Below are 6,000 nucleotides of genomic sequence, written 5' to 3' on the forward strand. Positions count from 1 at the left end.
TTAGAAGGATCAAGATCAAGCCAGAGGAGAAAGATATCGGCAAGAGAAGGGCCTCCCTTGTCGGGTAGGCGAGCCCGACAACGGGCGAGGCCACCACCAGAAGCAGGCAACCAAGACACCCGACAAGGTCTACTGGGGCTCGCGGGGGCAGCACCACCCCACCAACCACTCAAGCACGACCCACGTCGTCGATCGGAGTGGTGTCAAGCCGCAAGGTGATTAAGTGGCAGCCATTCGCCACATGGCAGCCATTTCCTACAGAAGAAACCCACGGATGACACCCGCCCTAGGACGTGTCAAGGGAATAGGCGCGGAGCTGGTGAGATAGCCCGGCAAGCCTTGCCGGGCAACCAGTGATGTGACACTAAGCGGTGCATTTAATGCATCCTGTTAGCCCGCAGAGTTAGGTATGATAGCACTGTTTGCTATCATATCAGTGGATAATGACCACTTTGCCATTGTGGTGACCCCTTAATCTATAAAAGGAGGCCCATGGCACCCGTAGGAGGGGTTGAAAAGTTAACGAACCCACACACCCAGACGCGTGTAGTCGTTGCTGCCCTATGGCAACCCTGCCGGGCAAGTGTACTGTGTTTCGCCATTCTCATTCCACCATCAATACACTAAAGCAGGAGTAGGGTCTTACGCCTCGCGGCGGCCCGAACCTGGGTAAATTGCTTGTGTGCTCTCTGATGTGCTGCCGTGCGCTGGTCTGCTCTTTGTGCAATGTGCCGTCCCCCTGCTGAACCAGCAATGGCCCTCCTGGTCCCATAGGTGGCCGTGGATATCCCGTGACACTGCTGCTGCTAACTGAACCCGAACAATTAATCACTGTTGTTGCCTAGAGAAGCGGATCGAGCCCCCGTGCGAGAAGTAGCGAGTCGGTGTTGGGTTGCCTCTTGATGAACAATGACCGTTGCTATCGTGTGTGCGGTACGTAGAACGAGCCAAGACGTGGTGAGTCGAGCCGGTTGGTTGGCTGTGGATGAACAGTTCCCGATGGGGGTTGGATGAACAGGACCCCGTGGTAGTAGGCTGTTGCCACTGGATGAACAGGACCCCGAGGAGGCCGCCGCACCCCACACGGTTGGGGGTGGATGAACAGGACCCCGTGGAGGCTGTATGAACAGTAGCCGATGGAGGCTGTATGAACAGGACCCCATGGATGAACAGTAGCTGGTGGAGGCTGGTTGAAGTCGATGGTGGATGAACAGTAGCCTGTAGAGGCTGGAGCGAGGCAGTAGACGGTGGATGAACAGGACCCCGTTTCGACCGTAGGCGCTATAATAGAAGTCCGTTTCCTCCGTTTTGCGGTATACCACACCCCTCACGGTCAACAGGACCCTGTTTCGAACGTAGGGACTCGAACAGAAGTCCGTTTCCTCCGTTTTGCGGTACGCCAGACCCATCTCTGCAACTGCATCTAGTGCCCCTTAGTGATTTTTGTGTATTGAAGACTTATAGGTTAAGGGACTAATGTGTTTATGAGTGTACGCAGGTGTATAAGTCTATGAGGAGTTTGATATTTACAGAGAAAGTCGACCCCTAAAAATGAAGTTCTTCGATTGAAGACTTTGGATTTCTGAAGACTTTGAAAGTGAAGAAATTGGTGTGACCTTGAAGACTAGGTATTCATTCGAGGAACATGAAGCGTGAAGACTTTTGTTTTCGTAGTTCCATTTTCTCTTTCTTGAATCATAGGAAACACCGTACTGTTAAAGGGGGTTGAGGAAATACTAAGGAAAAATTTCCAAGTGATGCTCAACTCAAAATCCTACATCTACCAATCCCTTCGAGTGAAGCCATTGGAAATCTCATACAGTTCAGTCAAATTTCTTCAGTGACAGAGACGAAGTTCTTCTGGTCTCTGAGGAATTTGTTCTGACTGAGGAGTTAGGAATTCACCAGTGCGGATTGCCTACAAGTGAGGAACATGATAGCCCTGAGGAATTTGAGCCTCAAATATCCAACCGTTATTGTGCTATGCGCTAGCTGTCCCAAAATATCTACCCACCTAATGGTCATATCATTGAAGGGCATTTATGTCTTATCATGTCGGGCTGCTCCCTAGGCTATAAATAGCCGCCCCTACAACCACTAGCTGGTTGGCTACGCCGAGAGAAATTGACACTTGTTATTTGAGAGCATCCCATCCTCCGAGGACTTTCAGTGAAAATCATCGAGTGAGGAAAACCCAAACCCAAACACCTACAAACCCAAAGTGATTGAGCATCACTGAAGAGATTGATCCGGCGTGGATCCGACGCTTGTTACCTTTGAAGATTGTGCTTCTTCCAGACGGTTAGGAGTCATGGTCTAGAGCATCCAAGAGGAATTGTGGATCACCGAATGACCGGGTTTGTGAAGGCTTGGAAGTCACCTTAAGACTTACCACGAGTGATTGGGCGAGGTCTGTGTTACCTTAGCTCAAGGAGAATATGGTGAGGACCGTGTGTCCGGGACTGTGTGTCCTCAGGTTTAAATACCTAGCCACTCCAACCAGACGTACAACTGAGACAGCAGTTGGAACTGGTCTAACAAATCATTGTCTTCACCAAGCTTACTGGTTCTATTTCCTCAACTCTTTCATTTCCTCATTACTGTGTTGTGCGCTTGTTCATATCTGTTTGAAGACTTTGACTGAAGACTTTCTCAATTTCCTCAGTTCAATTTCTTCAGTCTGTTTTTCTCTAAGGAATTTCCTTACCCGCAAATTCCTTAGTGAAGAATTCATAAAAATCACCTATTCACCCCCCCTCTAGTTGATATAACGCACTTTTAATTGGTATTAGAGCAAGGTACTCCCTTGTTCTGTGTGATTTTGGTTTAACCGCCTGGAGTTTTAGTTATGTCGACCGCAGGTATGATCAAGGTCTCTGCTGGGTGTCCTACCTTCGATGGGATGGACTACCCGTACTGGAAGAATAAGATGCGAATGCATCTTGAGGCAATTGATAACGATCTCTGGTATGTTGTGGAAAATGGTGTTCCCTCAATCACAACTTCTCTGAATGCTGCTGATGTGAAGAGATTCAAGCAACTCGATTCTCAAGCGAAGAACATCATATGTGGCCATCTGAGCAAAGGGCAGTATGGAAGAGTGAGTGCTTTTGGAAACTGCTAAGCTTATCTGGGATGGGCTGTCCAAAGTGAATGAAGGAGTCTCAACACAGCGTGACTCTCGAGTTGACGTTCTTCGCAATCTCTTCAACCGATTCAAAAGACTCGACAATAAAAATGTTCAACAAACCTTCGATCGCCTCACTGACATCTCAAATGAGCTTCATGCACTTGGTGCCACTGACATCACCAACCATGAGGTGGTGAAGAAATTGCTGAGATCGCTTGATTCCTCATTTGATACTCTAGCACTGATGATACAAGAGCGTGCTGACTACAAGTCACTTGATCCCGCTGATATCCTCGAGAGGCTAAATACTCATGAGTTCCAGCTTGCCGAAAAGAGAGATCTCTATGGTTCGAGCTATGGCAGATCACGTGCCCTGAAGGCCAAGGCAGTTTCTGAGTTTGAAGACGAAGATTCTGGCAGCAGCCTTGGTGATCCTGAAGAACTAAGCCATGAACTAGCACTGCTCGTGAAGAAATTCCAGAAGTTCTCAAGACATGGTCGCTTTGGAAAACCTCAAGGAGCAATGATTCCTCATCCAGTGACTACAAGAAGAGGCTTTGCCACAAATGAAAGAAACCTGGTCACTACATTCAAGATTGTCCTCAGTGGGAAAAGGAATCAAAGAAGAAGAAGAAATACAAGGATTACAGTTCTAATGATGCGAAGAAGAAGAAGAAATCCTCAAAGTATTCATCATCAAAATCCTCAAAGTCTTCATCTCACAAGAAGAGAAACTCCAAGAAGGCTCGGGCATTCATTGGAAAGGAAATGGACTCTGAGGCTGAATCTGAAGAAAATGAGGAAGAGGAGGCATCTGAGGAGTTTGAGTCCGGTGTGGCGAGCCTAGCCCTCGCTGCTGCATTCGTCAGCAAGTATATCTTCAACTCTGAAGAAAATGACTTCACGAACAAGGCTGATGAAGGCAATGATGACTACACTCCCACCTATTGCTTCATGGCAAAGGGTGCTAAGGTACTCAAATATACCTCCTCCGAATCAAGTGAGAATGAATCTGATGAAAACCTCAAGTCCAGCTACTCTAAACTTGCTAAGATTTCTGTGAAGCAACAAAAGGCTTTTGAAAAGGTTCAAAACATGCTGGACAAAAGTGATGATATGTTGGGTGAAGAAATGGATCGCACTAAAACCTTGACTGAAAATCTTCAGAGACTTCAGTCTAGGTTTGACAACCTTCAAGGTCATCATAACACTCTCTTATCTGATCATGAGAAGCTTTCTTATGAATTTCTTCAAAGAAAGCAAGATCTTGAAAAGCTAAGAGTAAGTTATGAAGATCTTCAGAAGGAGCGCGATTCATTACTTGCTCAACAAATCAGTGCTGCTCAGGAAGAATTTGTTCCTCCATGTTTGAAGTGCATTGAACATGAATCTGCTAATTCTTCACCTGAATGTTCAAATGCTTCTAATGCTACAAATTCTTCACCTGTCTCTCCTATCACTAATTCCTCATCTGAGGACATTGCTAGTATCATTAATGATGCAGGGCTGAAGCAATTGTACATAACAGGCACGTACAAAAGCCTCAAAGGGCATCAGACTCTTTGTGATGTTCTTAAAAAGCAGATCCTCAACAGGAACCCTAGGATAGAGGGTATTGCCTTTGAGAGGAAAATCAATGATGATGGAACTTATTGGAAGCCTAAGCAGTACCCCAAAACCTCATGGGTTGCTGCAAAGGGACCTCTAGTTGATCCTTCTAATTTATCTGGCTTTACACGTGATTCTCCTCATTCTGCTGATGAGTCATTTGACTCCAACTATAAACTGTTCAAAAATCAGAATGGTGAAGTATTTGCTAGATATGTTGGCACTAACTGCAGGAACGGTTCCCCTATGAAGAAAATCTGGGTTCCCAAAAGATGCCTTGAAATTCTTCAGGTGAATGTCCTCATGACACCACCTGTGAAGAATAGGAACCCCAGATCAAATTCTTCATATGGACCAAATTCTTCATATGGATCCAAGTCCTCATATGGACCAAATTCCTCATGTGGATCAAACTCCTCAAAAGAATCAAAGTCCTCATATGAACATCATCGTGCTAACACCTCTGTTTCGCAGGGAAGAGCTAAGGGCTATGAATATGTGCCTTATTCTTCAAACCATTATGTTCATAAGTCCTCGAAGAATTTCTTTGCTTATTCATATGCTTATCCTAACTCCTCTTATGTGAAACGAAATGGACTGGCTTCTATGCCACCTTTCTCGTATGGAGCTCGCAGAGTGATGAACTCTTTGCCACCCCTTCAGATGTGGGTGGTGAAGAAAAGGAACTAATTTCTTCTGCAGGGTCATGTCTCCAGACGTGCGTAAACGTGTGAAGAATCTGCTGGAGACCTGAAATTGCCTGAAAGGACGCAGGCTAATCATGAAGAAATGAACTTTCATTTCTCATGTCCTCATATTGCTTTACCTGTTCTATTACTTGATGAAATTTATCTGATGAACTGATGTCATAATCTTCACTGATGAAGTATATGAGTTTGTAAGTTGCACTAATTCATCTGCAGGATGATCAACCCAAAGCCAATGAGTGGGTCCTCGATAGTGGATGTAGAAATCACATGACTGGTGACAAGAATCTATTGATGGATGTTCCCTTATTTCCATCGCATTTGAAGCATATCATCTTCACTGACAAAGGCAAAAGTCAGGTATTGGGTCTAGGTAAGGTTGCGATCTCAAAGGATCGACACATGGACAAAGTCATGCTTGTCGAGTCCTTAGGATACAACCTCATGTCTGTCTCAATGCTTTGTGATCTTGATATGGTTGTTGTCTTTGGCAAGTATCGTTGTGTTGTGATCATGGAAGCTGACAATTCCAAAGTCTTCGAAGGCTTTAGGAGA

Source organism: Triticum aestivum, chromosome 7D (assembly GCF_018294505.1).
Source record: "Triticum aestivum cultivar Chinese Spring chromosome 7D, IWGSC CS RefSeq v2.1, whole genome shotgun sequence".
Classification (NCBI taxonomy): Eukaryota; Viridiplantae; Streptophyta; class Magnoliopsida; order Poales; family Poaceae; genus Triticum; species Triticum aestivum.